Source organism: Pongo pygmaeus, chromosome 7, assembly GCF_028885625.2.
Source record: "Pongo pygmaeus isolate AG05252 chromosome 7, NHGRI_mPonPyg2-v2.0_pri, whole genome shotgun sequence".
Taxonomy (NCBI): domain Eukaryota; kingdom Metazoa; phylum Chordata; class Mammalia; order Primates; family Hominidae; genus Pongo; species Pongo pygmaeus.
The window spans coordinates 92,146,181-92,164,012 of record NC_072380.2 but is presented as its reverse complement, the minus strand read 5'-3'; the positions used below and the strand labels follow the sequence as shown (position 1 = coordinate 92,164,012).

Here is a 17,832-nt window from a genome sequence, read left to right as displayed (position 1 = left end):
TGCTCAGATGGCTTCAGATGAGAGAACTTTAGAGGAAGAGGCTGCTGTCTAATTGGGGAAGCAGAAGGAATCCCCTTGGACTTACACATTAAATAAAAGGGAGAATCTCATGATTAACAAGAAGAATTTAGTTATTTTGGAGGTCTGATCTGGAAGACTGTTTCGGATTCTCCTCCATGGTTTCATCTTCACCTCTGGGTTTCAGAGATGTTGAACCAAACCAGGAGACCGCAAGAGCCTCTGGTATGGGGCAGGGGCCCTTGGGGCGCCCCGGGAGGGGACGGGAGGTCACAGGCGCCCCGGGAGGGGAAAGGAGGCCACAGGCGCCCCGGGAGGGGATCAGAGGCTCGGACGCCCCGGGAGGAGACGGGAGGGCACAGGCGCCCCGGGAGGGGAAAGGAGGCCACAGGCGCCCCGGGAGGGGATCAGAGGCTCGGGCGCCTCGGGAGGGGAAGGGAGGTCACAGGCGCCCCGGCAGGGGATCAGAGGCTCGGGCGCCCCGGGAGGGGACGGGAGGGGACGGGAGGTCACAGGCGCCCCGGGAGGGGAAAGGAGGCCACAGGCGCCCCGGGAGGGGATCAGAGGCTCGGGCGCCTCGGGAGGGGAAGGGAGGTCACAGGCGCCCCGGCAGGGGATCAGAGGCTCGGGCGCCCCGGGAGGGGAAGGGAGGTCGCCAGCCGCCGGCAGGCCGCGCAGGGCCTGGGGCTGTGAAAGAGCAGCGGCTGCCGGCCGGCCTTGCGCCCCGGCTCGCAGCCACCGCCGCCCCACACACGCGGGATCACAGGGGAGCTGACGTTTCATTTATCGACTGAGCGACTCTGAAAAAGGCCCCTGTGCCCAATTACCGCGGCGCGCCGTCTGCTCGGCGGCGGGCTGAGTTGGGAGGCGCGGGCGCCCAGTGCTGGGGGTGGAGCGGGAGGCGGCCTTCGAGGGAGCTGTGGCGAGGAGGATTCCTGTGTGAAAAACCAGCCGCCACCAAGCCCGCAGCGTCACCTCCTCACCCCTGGCGGCCTGGGAAAGCGGCGGCCGCGCGGGGGCCCGCCCTCCGCACGCCCCCGAGGCCGAGCCGCCAAAGGGCGCTGGTCTTCCCGGCCCGAGGTTCAAGCGTCCGTCATTTCTCAGGACCTTTTCCTCTCTTATTTTCTTTTTCTTTCTTTCTTTCCTTTCAATTTTTTTCTTAAAGGAATGTGCCGGTGGCATTTGAGAGTACAAAAAAAAAAAAAACAAAAAAAAAACTAATAACAAATGGGGCTTGGTTTTCTGTCTCGCCGGTCCCGGACTCTCAACGAAGCCGTCCCCAGAGGAGGCTCTGCCCCCTCGGCAGCCTTCCAGGGGTGCCCCGGGCCGCTTGGCTTCCTGACAGGGGCCCCGGGCTGCCCCCTCCGCCTATGGCCAGAGTGCATCTTCTCCAGTTTTATAAAGGCAGTCTTTGAATCTCTAGCTTTATCGATTTGTACTCAAAGATTTTCGTATTGACAAGGAAAAGCTCCTTTCCGCCACTCACTGCACGTAGGCGGGAGGCCTCTAATCAGCGATCTGTTAACCTGTTTACCAGACACCTGACAGGAAGGTGGCGCGGTGCAGTGCAAAGGACAATGGCCCGTGCGTCAGGAGCCCGGGGTCATGTTTCCAGCTTTTGCGAGGACTTCACCACCTCTACCCGCCGTGCCTCACTTTCTCCTAGGAGAGAGGCTGGATAAAGGCGCTTTGAGAAAGCTCCATTGAGGATTAGTGAGATAGTATCTGTGTAGAGCTCTGCGGTTCTGGAAGGAAAATGCTGTGTAAACAGAACTGGCTGAAATCAGCGCCCTGCTCACCGTTATTAATCTTGACTTCCCTTCCTTGTCTGTTTTGGCATCATTGTATAACACGATATGTATATGCGTGTGCCTGCGTGTATGCGTGTGTGTTTGGGGAGGTGGAGTGGGATTTGGGTTCAGAATAAAAACCAATCCCTTAAAAACTATTAAAGCCAGGTACATTCCAGGCTGGGAAACCCCTAACACTTGGCAGATGAAAGCACTGTCTTCTTTCAACTCTGTATTTCACATTTTTCTATCTGTGCTACATTAACTTTCAGAAGTTTTCTCTGAATAATCAAAAGAAGCAAAATGAAATTCAAGAAGTTATTGTTGTTGTTGTTTGCTTTTTTGCTTTTTTGCCTGTTTGCCCACATCCACATGTCTATCTTTGGAAAATTGTAAGGGACTTGAGCAAAATTTAATGTAAGAAATAAATAATTGCAGTGAATGAAACTAATAGTTCACAGGACACTACCTTATGTCTTGTGGACAACAAGAAGTTAACCAATTCTCTCTGTCCAATGCTGAAAGTTTAGTGTGGAGCTGGGTACAATGAGACCCTCTGATCCAGATGGTACTCCACTCAGCCTGGGAGAGTCACAGAAGGGCATTTAGAAGTTCCCCTGCTTTCAGCCGTCCTCCCACTCCTGTAACCTGGGGTCCTCCCACCCACCCACAGCCCCAAATCTCTCACATCAGAATGGCCAAGGGTAAAGCAGAAACATCGGAGCTGATAATGCCTTTAGCATACTACTCTGCAGAGGCCTGTGTGGCTCATGCTTGCATTAAAACAAAATATATAGCCTAATAAATCTGTTAATTGTAGATACTGCTTCACTTCTAACAAAAAACTTTGTGTTCTAAAGATTTAGGCTAAAAGAGCTGCTGATTTGTATGCAGGATTTTACTCTCCTAAAAATCAAGTAAATCAACTTAATGCCTTTTATGTATCAGGTGGAATTATAGACACCAGACAAGAAACATCCATCTATCTCCTTTCATTTTGTTACGTATTCTCAAGGGGCCACATGATTGGCAGTAACTTTCATTTTTATAAATTCTAAACTGGGTTTCTACTGCCAAATCCCAGGTGGTAGAAAAAGGCATCCTGAGGCATCCAGTCCATTAGGGCAACTGAAAAAGCTCTGCCTTCTCTTTCTAGAAGGCTTCCCTCAGTCCTTCCATTTATAAAAAATCATTTAGAGACATCACTAAATATACTATCATTATAACATTTGATTTACCAAAAAAAACTCAATTAAAATTTCAGTTAAGTTTAAGTCCTATAGATCATGATGAGTTTACTGAATTGATCAGAGAAGTTAAAAGACGAAACTTCTGTATCTTGTTCTACCCCTCGTGTTGCTGGCCTTCAATAAGTCACTTCACTTGTCCGTTCCCATTAATAAAAACAGGAAAGCAGGACCTGTCATAAAACTGCCTGGGAAGTGATGAGAACTAAATACTTTTTTTGTGCGTTTTTTTTTAATAAGGAAATGCTCTGGTGAGGTAACACTTGACTCAAACAATGACTCCCAGCGTTAACTCTCAGACACACAACTATCAAATTAGAAAGCATTTTTAAAAAAAGACTTATATGGCCATGCACTGAAGGTCATATACCTTGTTATTAGGAGATTCCCACAGACACCCATTCAGGGCCTAGTTGCTTTTTCTTGAAGCACAATCCTAATAGTACTGGTTTGTTGTTGTTTTTCTTAAATCCACCTCACAATAGACCATTTGAATGGAAAAGATAGACTACTCACTGTAACTGATAACCTGAAGAGAGTTTCAGACTTCAGAAAAGAAGTGCCAAGTAATTTAAAAAACAAATAGGTTCATATGGAGTCATTGCATGTGTGAGCAAACTTCCCTTTCCAAGCCAGGCACGGTGGCTCATGCCTGTAATCGCAGCACTTTGGGAGGCTGAGGTGGGCAGATCACTCGAGCTCAGGAGTTCCAGACCAGCCCGGGCAACACGGTGAAACCCTGACTCTACTAAAAATACAAAAATTGCCCAGCTACTCCGGAGGCTGAGGCATGAAAATCTCTTGAGCCTGGGAGTGCAGTGGTTGCAGTGAGCCAAGATTATACCACTGCACTCCAGCCTGGGCAATAGAGCGATACTGTGTCTCAAAACAACAACAACAACAACAACACCACCACCACCACCACCACCAAACCTCTCCTTTTCAGCACAAAAGGCCATTAATATTCTCCATATAAATGACAAGAATTACGAACTTTAATCCTGAAGACAAGGTGAAATTACACTTATTGCACCATTTAGAAAGGCAAGCAAGTATAAGGATTATAAGGATTTTGATTTAAAATAGAAGATTTTAGCACTTAAGGGAATAAGCTTTAGTTAGTCGTGAAATAGATAAGTAGAATTCTTCATTCCTCAAGAATGTTAGGTAAATGAAGCATTTTAGTAGAAAAATTAACAGCAGCTTAGTTTTACCTGTTACTCCAATGGATGCGCTCCAGTTAAACCTCAGACTATAAGGGGTGGTTGGTTCTGTGCTGATTGCAGGAAAGATTATCATTCAGTTTACATCCTCTTTCCCTCGGATTTTCCATCCAAGAAGAGTTGAGGCCTAGTTTTGCTTAGTCTTGAGATCCCAATCCAGAGGAGGCTGGCTAAAGACCATTAGGTATGTTAGATTTGGGTCAAATTCTCTGTGTATGTCATTAAGAATTGGGAGGCAGTTTGATAAAATTACAGAAAATATCTGGGAAAGGCAAATTCAGAGCTGACCACAAGGATTACATGGAAAATTACACTAGAGGTGCACAGGGCATGTCAGACCACTGCTGGTCATGGTCCAACAAATATGAACAAAAGAATATCTGAGTTTCTCTAGAGAACACAAAAATAAGGAAACAAGATCAAAAGAACTCGGTTATGCCTGAGACATACAAAGAGGAAAAGAATTTATGTGAATGGAAATAGAGCATCAGAAATGAAATTCCAAGATTAAGATTTCATTTGTCTTAGCTCAATTGCAAGGATAACTGGTAGATGTTTCCAAAATTGATTCTAATATTTGAATTTGCAAAATCCTGGAAATTTCTAAAATCTGAGCTCTCATTAAAAAATGTTGAAAGCTCATATCTTTCCCTGGAGTAATAATTATAACGCTACATTAATAGATTTGACAGTGCCAAGACTTTCCTTGCTTTAAGAAAGGATGATGCATATCACAATATAAAATCACTTGAAAAAAAGAATTGTGTGCTTTCCCTGTATTATTTGATGTCTATTTCAAAACACACTCAAAATATCTCCTTTCTTCAGTAACTATGGTTGAGTTTATTTCTCTGCATTGCTATTTAGGGGTATCACATTTGTTGAGCACCAGCCCTGTTCTAGGTGCTTACCTAAGTTATCTCAGTTAATATTCACAACAATCCAATGAAGAAGGCATTTATTATCTTCTTTTTCTAGACAAGGAAGCTAAAAGCTTAAAGAGATAAGGTAACTTGCCCTTGGACACACAAGTAATGAAAATGATGGAATTAGTCTTCAAACCCAGTCTGTGTTTTTCTAAAGCAGATGCCCCTCCCATATGACTTCTCAAAGGAATGAGATTCCATTTGCTGAACTGGCTTATTTGTTCCAAGGTCTGAATGCACAGAAATCTTTAGGCATCTACAAATTTATGGAATATGTTTTGAAAATTTGAGTATCAGTGACATGTCAGAAATTTGGAATTCTTTTTACCCCCTTTTCAGTAAAGATTCAAACTTTTCAAAGTATCAATCTAGAAATTGAGTCAGGGGTCTGCATCTCATTTATTATTACTAAGTGGCTTAAAATGCATTTAGAGCTGCCTGATGAACATAAGTGCAAGCTAAGAAACATGAGTGTGTTCTTTCTGCAACTCAAAGAGAAGAAGGCATAGTCCTGTGTAATTGGACTAGGGGCTGGTATTGTGTTCTGACATAGAAAAAGGATTTGGAGTCTTTTGTAGCTGTGTACTTTCTACCTCTTTGTTTAGAGGTTTCAGCAATTCTGAGAGGTACAATAGGATAATAACACAAAGATGAGGTATGTGAAAAAGAAAATTAGGAAGCATTTAACCCATGGTATCAAATTTCCCTATTTTTTTTCAAAAAAGAAAATCTACATTTCCCATGATTTCCTTCCAGATAATAGTGTTTGTTCCTCAAATGAGCTACCTAAAGGACTACTGTTTGCTTCCCACCTCTCTCTCCTCTCAGTGTGTGGTGGGGCTGGACTTGCGGGCAGCCAGACAAAATCTCAAAACTTTTATTTAATATAATTTTCATATTTAAAGAATGTTCATGATGTTAAGACCTCAAGAGTCAGGCATAAATACATGAAAAAATACATTTTAAAAGGCGTCATTTGAAATAAGAGAATTTCTGGTTTTGCTGACTTTAGAGTTCAAGGTTTCCATGTATTCTGTGAAGAATCTAGCCAAAGATCGTTGCATTGGTTTCTATCTTTCTAAACAAAAGTGAACAGTGTCTTAATTGCCAGGATAAGATAAGTACATATCTTGGTGTTCAAGTATGCATCTTGCAGTTGGGCATGACAGAACTGCCTGGCTCTGGGAAATATACTGAAGAGGTCAAGTAATGCACCCTCTCCATTCCTCTCAAATTTTTTTTACCAAAAGCAAAAGAGAGGAGGTGTGATTCCAATATAAGGCCCATAAGCCCAACAGACAATTTTAGTAGCCAGTTCTGAGGTGACTTTCTATAAAAATGTAGCGATCGCACAGCCAGTTACAGAAGCTGTTGGCTTAGTGCAGAAGGAACCCATTAGAGGGGCCCTAGCAGAGCTTCTGAATGTTACCTTTGGAGAATATAATGTAGAAAATGATTCAAAACATGCAAGCATGTTTTCACTGCTCATTTTCCCTGCATCTTAAAGTTGGAGTACCTGGTAATCAGTCCTTCACACATATTATCTTCTCTTATCTACACTCACTCCTTAAGTGATTTGGATTTGCAGCCTGAACTTTTTCCAGAATTCCAGACACACACACATACACACACACACACACACACACACACAAAACCCTTTACTTAACATCGACTCCATTAGGATGTCCAGACAGTGTTGGAAAACTTAGCATCTCCAAAATAAACTTCTGATCCCCTTCACCTCCCACTTTCCACAGACTTCTGTCCCGACTCTGGCCAGTTGCTCAGGCCAAACATTTTGGAAATCACCCTTGGCTCCTATCTTTCATGTATACCCTATTTCTGATATCTCCGTAAATCCTTTGGATCTACCTTTAACATGGATCCAGCATTCAACTGTTTCTCACCATCTCTACTTCCATCACCTTAGCCCAACCCCTCATCACCTGTCACCTGAATTAATGCAGTAGCTTGCAAAGCAGTCTCCTTGTTTGTAACTCTGTTCCCTGACAGACATTCTCAAAACAGAAGCCAGAGTGATCATTTAAAAACCAAAGCCAAATTGTGTCATTTGTTGGATCAAAATGCTCCATCTAACTGAGGATGAACACCAAAGTCCCTAGAATGGCCGAAAAGGCTCTGCCCAATCTGCCCTGTATACCACTCCCTTAGCTCCTAAACCTCACTCGTAGTATTTTCTCCAGCAATCTCTCCTTCCAGCCATACCGGCCTCGTTTTTCCTGAAATCCCCTCAGCCCACTGCCCTCAGGGCATTTGCCTTCACTAGGTCTGCTGCCTGGAATGATCCTTCCCCCTCCCACTTAGCCTGGTTCCTTCATTTCCTCAAATGCCACCTTCTCAAGGGGTCCTACTGAGACCACCGAATTTAAAGTTGCAACCCCTTTCTCACAATCCCCATCCCCTTGTCTGTTTTAGTTATCTCCACAGCATTTATGGCCTATTATATCATATTCTTGTTTACTTTGTTTATTGTCTATATCCCCCCACCCCTGGAATGTAAGTTCCATGAGGGCAGGGTTTTTTTTTTTTTTTCTTCACTACTTTTTAAAATTCACTGCAGTATCTCCAGGGTTTAGAATAGTACTTGGTACATAGTGATGCCTAACAAATATTTGTGGAATGGATGAATGTTTTAGGACAAATAAATTCTGATAGTTGGGGACAATACCAGCCCTTCATGACAGATCTGTAATTGTTCTCAATGGCCTTCTTCAAAGTCAAACAGGTTACTCAAAAAGACCTATGAGACTAAATTTGTTATGACAGTAGAGAGTCCTCTAGAAAAACAATGATTACATTTTTGCCAGAGTCCGACACTAAAAACATCTTGTGGAAACCATGGTCATCAGCCATTCCGCAAATATTTAACAGACATCTACTAGGTGCTTTGGTGCATATAAAAAAGAAAGTAAGGAGATTGCCCTTCAAGGAGTTTGTTTTTGAGTAGGATTGTAAATATCTATAATATTCTATGAGAGATACGCACAAAAAAGTGTCATAAGAACATTTAGCTCTCAGAGTGCATGGAGACAACATTTTCAATAGCAATGGTCAAGAATTCCAATTACAGAGACCGGGCGCAGTGGCTCACGCCTGTAATCCCAGCACTTTGGGAGGCCGAGGCGGGCAGATCACCTGAGGTCGGGAGTTCCAGACCAGCCCGACCAACATGGAGAAACACCGTCTCTACAAAAAATACAAAAAATTTAGCAGAGCATGGTGGTGCATGCCCATAATCCCGGCTACTCGGGAGGCTGAGGTAGGAGAATCACTTGAACCCGGGAGGCGGAGGTTGCAGTGAGCTGAGATCATGCCATTGCACTCCAGTGTGGGCAAAAAGTGCGAAACTCCGTCTCAAAAATAAAAAATTTTTTAAAAAAAGAATTCCGATTATAGGTGTGCTGATCACACCTGTAATAGTAGCACTTTGGGAGGCTGAGGCAGGTGGATTGCTTGAGCCCAGAGTTTGAGATCAGCCTGAGCAATATAGTGAGACCCTCGTCTCTACAAAAGAAGAAAGAGAGAGAGAGAGAGAGAGACAGAAAGAAAGAAAGAAAGAAAGAAAGAAAGAAAGAAAGAAAGAAAGAAGGAAGGAAATAAGAAAGAGAAAGAGAGAAAGAAAGAAAGAAAGAAAGAAAGAAAGATTAGCCAGGTATGGTAGAGTGTGCCTATGTCCCAGCTACTAGGGAGGGTGAGATAGGAGAATTGCTTGAGCCCGGGAAGTTGAGGCTGCAGTGAGCCACAATTGTGCCACTGCACTCCAGCCTGGACAACAAAACAAGACCCTATCTCATTTAAAAAAAAAAAAAAAAGATACTTGAGGTAGGCCTTGAAGTGTGGTTAGGATTGGTCGGGGGAGACAGATACTGAGACACAAAGAAGCTATTAGCTGAATTTGTGGAAGTTCATCATCCTTAGAGGGTTTTTCTTTGGTAGAGGAGGAAGCAGTTTTGCTATGTTTCAGCTATTTTTGCTTTATCCTAAGTGCAATTTGGCTAAGGGGGGTTATCTCTCCTGAAGAGAAAGCTTTCCAGTAAGAGGAGTATGGTTACTTTACAGTAACACTAAGTATAAAATAATACATTCAGAAATTCAATTCCACAAATACATATGCCATGGCTAATTCATATATGCTTTATAGAGATGATTGCTGGGAGAAGTTGGAGAATGAGGAATGCACCAGAAGTCACAGGATTGGACTGTTTGCATTTAGCAAAAGGAAGTGAAGACCTTCTGCAGAGTGGTAAGAGTGCAAGACAGACGGAAAGCAGTCAAATGGTGAGTGAACAGTGTGGAAGGAGAGGCAAGGAGGGCAGACGGATATTCCTAGAACTATGCCCATGATGGGAGAAAAGGGGTTTCAGGCAAACTGGTAACCAGAGTTAGTTGGGTTCATTGGAAGTATTTATTTCTATATATATTTTCATAATATAATATTATTTTTTATATGTTATATATAGTATCACAGACAAAGAGAGAGAGAGAGAAAAGGGCAGGAGAGGGAGAGGGGGGAAATGGAAAATGCAGTATCTTACAGGATCTGCTGTTAGAGATTTCCTACCTTCCTCTGTAGTTAGTAACGTCACTGCTAAGGCCAGAGAGGAGGTCAGAGCAATGACAAAATATGTCAGAAGCTACAACTTGATAAGAATGGTTTTTGTCATTTCCTGGGGAATAAGCATCAGAGCCTTCTAAGATTAGAAGAGGTATTAGAGACCACTTAGTCGGATCCCCTTCTCACAAGTAAGGAAACTGAGGCCACAGGTAAAGTAACTTTTCCAAAGACAGATGGCGTACTCACTAGAGTAGACGCTTGTCCTCTCTAGTGGCCCAGTGTTGTCTCCACTGTGCTACTTCATAAAATCTGTAAGTATCACTTCTTTTTTTTTTTTTTTTTTTTGAGACAGTCTCATTCTGTTACCCAGGCTGGAGTGCAGTGGCATGATCCCGGCTCACTGCAACTCCCGCCTCCTGGGTTCAAGCAATTCTCTTGCCTCAGCTTACCGAGTAGCTGGGATTACAGTCATGCACCACCGTGCCCAGCTAATTTTTGTGTGTGTGTGTGTGTTTAGTAGAAAAGGGGTTTCGCCATGTTGGCTGGTCTCGAACTCCTGACCTCAAGTGACCCACCCTCCTCGGTCTCCCAAAGTGCTGGGATTCTAAGCATGAGCCACGGCGCCCTGCCTCACTTCTTACTTTTCAAAGCCATGCTAACTTTGCATTCTTCTTTATAACATATATATTTTTGCTTTAGTATGAAAACAATATTAGTACTATTTTAACCAGAAAAACTGATGTTCATGAAGGTTTCACATAATTGCAACACATTGTTTGCTTTAGGCTACAGTTTGAGGCTCATGTAGCTCTATACCAAGACAGTGCTTCCTGTTCTGCAACTAGAATTGTTTCTTTGTGGTCCAGGAATGTAGGCTCTCCATGAAAATAAAGAATTTTCCTCTCCTTGTTGAAATTTCAGTTTTCACTAAGGCCTCACCTTGCCCTTTTGGGAGGAGAGCCTCCTATTCTCCATATAGGACAATCTGTTCCTGAACATTCACTTTTCCATTCAACAAGTACTTACTGAGTGCCTACTATGTGACAGACATTGTATTGTGGTAAACAAGACAGCCCCATGGGCCCTGACCCTATTAAGAGAGACGGAATAAACTATAAGCAGACATTCCTGCCTTTTTTTTTTTTTTTTTGAGACACAGTCTCGCTGTGTTGCCAGGCTGGAGTGCAGTGGTGTGATCTCGGCTCACTGCAACCTCTGCCTCCCAGGTTCAAGTGATTCTTCTGCCTCAGTCTCCCAAGTACTTGGGACTACAGGCGTGTGCCACCATGCCCGGCTAATTTTTGTGTTATTAGTAGAGACGGGGTTTCACCATATTGGCCAGGCTGGTCTCAAACTCCTGACCTCGTGATCCACCTGCCTTGGCCTCCCAAAGTGCTGGGATTACAGGAGTGAGCCACTGCGCCCAGCCACATTCCTGCCTTTTTAAACTTTTTTTTTTTTTAACTTTTATTTTAAGTTCGGGGGAACTTGTGCACGCTGTGCAGGTTTGTTACATAGGAGTAAATGTGTATCATGGGGGTTTGTTGTATAGATTATTTTATCACTCGGGTATTATGCCTTTCCTGACTTTTCATCTCACTCTTCATAAACTCTGCATGATGAAAATAGTAGTAAATCCTCTGTTTAGGAAATTCAGTTGGAAAGCAAAAGATGATTAAAAAAACAAGACCCTCAACAGCAGCTTATCAATCTGGATGTAATTTTGACTCTGCCAAGATAATGAAAGCTAAACTGAACTATGAGATGAGACATTCTACTCCATTCCATCCCATTTTTGGAAAGATGAGGTGAGTCACTTGTACAAGGTCACTTGGCCAATTAGTGCCAGAACTGACTAGAAAACAGGTCATCAGATTCTTCTCTGCAATCTGCCCTAGGAATTCTATGGCCAAGTGTTGGTTTGGGGCACCCAGAGGACCCTGCACAAACTTCCTGCAGCCTCACGCATGGGGTTGAGGGATGTGCCGATTTCTTAGGTGCGGCTGGCGAAGTGTCTACCGTTTGACTTCATGCAGCAGGAAAACATCCTCCTTAGAACTAGAATCCAAGCTGCTGCTGCTTTTGAATTTTGAATCCCTGCCTTGTCCTTATAAAACAAACAGAATTCGGTGGTGTGTCTCTTCTACGCTGTGTTAGGTGTAAGCCGATCGCCAAGAATAAACAGCTACAGTAGGTGAACTGGGATTAAGATAGCCCAGGCAAATCCGGAGGTTGGGCACTTTTAATGGGGAACAGAGAAGCAGAAGGGCAAATGCGTTGCCAGAGCTGTGATAGCTGCCTAATGCTTCATCTATAGGCTCAATGCTTATCTTTCCGTCTCACCACAGAAGATCAGTGTCTCCCAGCAGTGTACAGCCTGTGCCCAGACACTCAAAGGCCAGTTATTTTTGAAGATTATGTAAAAAGGCTTGTTGGGAGCTCAAAAAAAAAAAAAAATCAAATCACAAAGTTCTGTTTGTTCCTGTTGTCAGACTGAGATATGAGCCAGGGAAAGACGGAAGGAAAGACTAAAACTCTGTCAGATAGCACACGAGTGCACGTGTATGAGCCAAAACCGCCTGATCTTTTCATTACAACGGACCAAGCTACTTAGAGCATTGCTGCCTAAGGGGGCTGTGTTCTTACTGTGTGGTGAGGGCTGGAACTGGCGGGAGATTTTCACACTGGTCGTTATGCACTTCCTGGCTGGAGAAGGAGGTTCTCTTCTATGTTTCTGTTTTAGTCAACAGCATCCTGTTTACTCAGTTGCCCTTTGGTGACTCAGCTTCTCCCTCCACTCCCATACCATGTCCATGATCTGGTCCTGTCCGTCCTTCCCCCTAAAGCTCTCCAAATCCATCTTCTTCTCTCCATCTCCAATGCCACACCAAGCCACATTCACCTTTATTCTCAATTTCTGCGATATTCTAACTAGTCTCCCAGCATCTGATCTTGACGATGGCACCCCACCCCTCCCCATCCAACAATCCACTCTCTACTCTGCAAGCAGGGTATCTTTTTGAAGCGTAAATCTAATCTGTTTAAAACCATCAGTGGCTGGCCAGGCGCAGTGGCTCACACCTGTAATCCCAGCACTTTGGGGGCCCAAGGCAGGCAGATTGATTGCTTGAGCTCAGGAGTTTGAGACCAGCCTGAGCAACATAGTGAGACCCCGTCTCAAAAAAAAACTTTTTTTTTTTTTAATCAATTGCATTTTTTTGCTCTTACAATAAAAACCAAACTCCTTAACATGACTTACAAAGTGCTCCCTGAGGTCAGGTCTACCCACCTCTCTATCATCACCCTGCTGTGTTATTCCCCTTGTTGTGCTGTGCCACCCACCCTGCCATCCTCCCAGTTTCTCAGATGCCCCATTTTCTACTGCTTCAGGGCCTTCAGCATATACTTCTGTCTACTTGGAAGGCTCCTCCCACCACCTAGCCTAGGTAATTCCCTAATATCCTTTAATTCCTTAGAGAGAATTTCTCTGATCCCTCTGCTACGTCTCTTATATGCTCTCTTAGCATCGAAACTTTTTATTTGTAGTATTTATCAAGTTTATTAAATAATTGGCATTTGCTTAATATCTGTCCCTTCTAATATATGCTTACAGTGAGGGCATGTACTGATCTGTCAACAGCATCAAGGGCAAGTCACTTGGCATGTGGTAGCACCCAGACTTAGCTAAATGGGAGGAAAGACATCTTTCACTGGGCCACCACTAGTCTGTGTCTTTTTTTTTTTTTTTTTTTTGAGACAGGATCTCTCTCTCTCTCTCTCTCTGTTGCCCAGGTTGGAGTGCAGTGGCACCATCACAGCTTACTGCAGCCTCCATCTTCCAGGCTGAAGTGATCCTCCTGCCTCAACCTCCCAAGTAGATGGGACTAGAGGCATATGCCACCATGCGTAGCTATTCTATTTTTAGTAGAGATGAGGTCTTGCTGTGTTGCTCAGGTTGGTCTCAAACTTTTTTTTTTTTTGAGACAAGGTCTGGCTCTGTCACCCAGGCCGGAGTGCAGTGGTGCCATCTTGGCTTACTGCAACCTCTGCCTCCCAGGCTCAAGCAATCTTCCCACCTCAGCCTCCTCAGTAGCCGGGACTACAGGCGCATGCCACCACACCCGGCTCATTTTTTTTTTTTTTTTGTATTTTTGGTAGAGACAGGGTTTTGCCATATTGCCCAGGCTGGTCTCAGACTGCTGGGTTCAAGGGATCCATCTACCTTAGTCTCACAAAGTGCTGGGTTTACAGGTGTGAGCTATTGCGCCCAGCCTCTGTTTCTTTTTTAATAATCAGATTGTTCAAAAGAGTTGTCCACTGCTACTTTCTTTATACTTTCTCACTCGTGTACTCATTGCAGAATTGTTTCTGACTTCTCCACTTCCATAACTAATAATAAAAATACAAAGAAGATCCACAGTGACCTCAACATAGCTAAATTCAATGAACATGTGTATGTGATATATGTTGTATATGATATGTAAGGGTTCATACTGGGTAATCAAACAGGTAGAGACATCATTCCTGCCTTCCTGGAGCCAGGAGACAGGGGAGCTAATGAGTGTCTACAATACAGGAAATCATTGCTTTATGGAAGTACACATAAAGTGTGATGAAATTACACTGCTTCTCTAGGCAGTCTGCTAGAGGAGATGACAATTATTTTTCTAGTAAGTCAGCTGAACTCTTCAGCTAAGAATTGCAGGAAGAAAAGGAGACTGACAAAGTGAAAAATGCTGAGTGCTGTAAGAGAGAAGAGCACAGGTACAGTGACAAAGGGAAGCAAGAGAACTTCCAAGGGATGTGGAAAAGAGAGTTGCTCAGGGGATTCGTGAACAAGGTGATACTTGATCCAGATGCTGAAACATGAATAGGATGTGGACGTTTTGAAAGTCAGATGGCTAAGAAGCTGGAAGGATTCCCTCTCTAAAAGACTGCAATATGGAAGGCAAGAAGGGAATTTCATCTCCAAGTGGGAAGGCCCCACTGATTTTAAGGAATTAGGGGTAAAATGGCAATAGCACCTGTGCCAACACTGAGTGATGTTTCCAGAGGATTGTCAATTAGATTATTTTCTTTAATCACATGTACGGTGTTTTTACTGAACGGGAAGCCCAGAAGCAAAAGGGTAGGGGGAACTGTAAGTGTTAGTTCGTCCCTTGCAAACTATCTCCATCTGCTCCGTGCTACTTAATCTGTTCTAAATGAGGGAGGAACAATGTAACTGAACGGGACTTTTTCCCTCTGTTTCTATGAGTTTAACTCAAAAAAACCCAAGCCATTTTGTATACCCTTTTCCTGCTCTACTCCTTAAACTCCCCTCTCTACTCCTCTTTGGGTCTGTTGGCAGAAAGAAAGGGAACAATATTCCATTTGTGAGTGAAAAGAGGACACACGATAGAATGGTTTAGAAATGGAAACAATGCCCCACATAAAGGACTTGTTCTTGGCTTCTCCCTCCATGCACCCCACTGAGTTTTTCTGAACTGTGTCAGGACACTTCCCTCCATCCATTGTCCCAGGGAGCCAGGAATGGTTTCTGTTGACTGGTTTTTAAGTTTCGGCCAATGTCACTATCAATTGGAACATCACAAATTAAAAAGCATGATGGCCCTAGGATACAGATACAGAAAGCGAACATAAAAAGAAAACAGAGAGGAAAAAAATAATTTGGATTTTTGCTTTCTGGCTTCAGGATCAAGAATGTGAGTGTTGGGGAGGGTTGCTGTTTTATGAGTCATATTGTGGCAGCTCTAGGATCAGTAATGAAAACATTACAGAGTGATGAGTGAGGCCTAGTCCCTGGGGGGGTAGTGCAGAGAGGACAAGGGCCTGCCTTGGGCTGGCAGCAGCAGATACACAAGACAAAACAATAAACAGTGAAGGTGAATGAGGCAAGGAGGAAGAACTTAGTAACCCAGGGCTGTTTTGCCAGAAAACAGCCCCTTTCACAGCCGCCTGGTAACTCCACTGGAAGTGGTAGGAAGGCAGGCCAAAAGAGGTTCTTTATGCATTAAAAGCCTCATCCCAATTATGAAGTTTACAGGCTTCACGGGAGACATTTTGTTGTGTGTCAAGCCACATGCTGTTTGAACGAATGAGACTCCACAAATACCTTATAATTTAGTTTCCCTAATAATCTCAGTGGGGCAATATCTTTTATACTCAACTCTATTGCAAACTTTGTGAGGGCAGAGATAGAGTCACCTGGTCTTGTGTGTGCATACGTTCTATTAAGGCATAATTAACATATATTATCATTTACAGATCTTCAATGCTTAATTTGATGAGGTTTTTTTTTTTTTTTTTTTTTTTTTTTTTTGAGACAGAATCTTGCTCTGACGCCCAGGCCAGAATGCAGTGGCACGATCTCGGCACACTGCAACCTCTGCCTCCCTCCTGGGTTCCAGTGATTCGCTTGCTTCAGCCTCCCAAGTAGCTGGGATTACAGGCGCGTGCCACCATGACTGGCTAATTTTTGTATTTTTAGTAGAGGTAGGGTTTCACCTTGTTGGCCATGTTGGTCTCGAACTCCTGACCAGCCTCGACCTCCCAAAGTGCTGGGATTATTGGCATGAGCCACTGCACCCGGCCACTCTATTTGATGACAATTATATTGCGCCTGGCCACTCAATTTTTGACAGTTATGTACATTAATGTGACCACGATCCAAAATAAGATATAGAACATTTCCATTATTCCAGAAGGTTCCCTCGTGCTCCTTTTTAGCCTTCCCCATTTCCCTTCCCCAACAAAACAGCTGGCTTTCTGAATTCTGTCGCTGTAGATTAGTTTTGCCTGTTCTTGGATTTCATATAAATGGAATTGGATGGTATGTAGTCTTTCCCTTAACATGATGTTTTTGAGATTCAGCCATATTGGCATGTGTATGAGTAATTCGCTCTTTTGTGAGTAATATTCCATCGCATGAATGTATCACAATTTATCCATTCTTCTGTTTATCTCCTGGTGATAGACATTTTGATTGATTAATATTTGTCTACTATAAATAAGGCTCTCTGGAGTGGGGCATATGTTTTCATTTCAATACCTAAGAGTGAAATCACTAGTTCATAGTACCAGTGTAAGTCTACCATCATAAGAAAATTCAGAACAGTTCTCCAAAGTGGTTGTAATATTTTGCATTCCTACTAGAATGTATGAGAGTTTCAAGTATTCTACATCTTTGACCACAGGTAGTGTTGTCAGTCTTTTATGGTTTAGCCATTCTAGGGGTGTGAAATGGTGTATCATGGAAGTTTTAATTTGCAACTCCCTGATAATATTGCTGTGCACTTTTACACTGCTTTCTTGGTCAATCATATTTCTTATTTTGTGAAGTGTCTATTCAAGTCTTTTGTCCATTTTTTAAAGTATTGTTTGCCTTTTTATTGGTAATGCATAGGACTTTATTATATATTCTGGGTTTTTTTGTTGTTGTTTTTTAAATAGAGACACGGTCTCGTTATGTTGCCCAGGCTGGTGTTGAACTCCTGCCCTCAAGCAATCTTCCTGCCTTGGCCTCCCAAAGAGCTGGGATTAGAGGTATGAGCCACTGTGCTCATTTTATATTCTAGATATAATTTTAAAATTAGGTTTATGTATTCAATTACCTTTCCTACTCTGTGGTTTGTCTGTTCATTTTCTTAATGGTGCTTTTTAATGAACAAATTTTTTACATTTATATACATATATGTATATTTTTTAAGATGGCATCTCCCTCTGTCACCCAGGCTGCAATACAGTGGAGCCATCATTGCTCTCTGCAGTCTCGAACTCCTGAGCTCAAGTGATCCTCCCGCCTCAGCCTCCTGAGTAGCTGGGGCTACAGGTGTGCACCACCACACTCTGCTAATTTTTGAATTTTTTGTAGAGATGGGGTTTTGCTATGTTGCCAAGGCTGGTCTGGAATTCCTGGCCTCAAGCCATCCTCCCGCCTTGGCCTCCCAAAGTGCTGGAATTATAGGGGTGAGCCACCATATCTGGCCATGAGCCACTGCACCCGGCCATTCAATTTTTAATTTTACTTCAGTCTGGCATAATTTTTTTTTT

The 17,832-nt window shown here is 43.4% G+C and overlaps 1 protein-coding gene across 4 annotated transcripts in view; it reads left to right on the top strand.

The window, feature by feature from the left end:
- The window catches only part of TPD52 (tumor protein D52), a 381,723-nt gene that overhangs the window by 284,157 nt on the left and 79,734 nt on the right, over positions 1-17,832 (top strand). For 2 of the 4 annotated variants that reach the window (XR_010127244.1, XR_010127243.1), the window contains exon 5: positions 9,367-9,503. The gene's annotated coding sequence lies outside the window, so the exon portion shown is untranslated. Of the gene's footprint in view, positions 1-9,366; positions 9,504-11,428; positions 11,589-17,232; positions 17,326-17,832 lie in introns of all 4 variants that reach the window. The other 2 variants (XR_010127246.1, XR_010127242.1) reach the window with 2 other exon arrangements.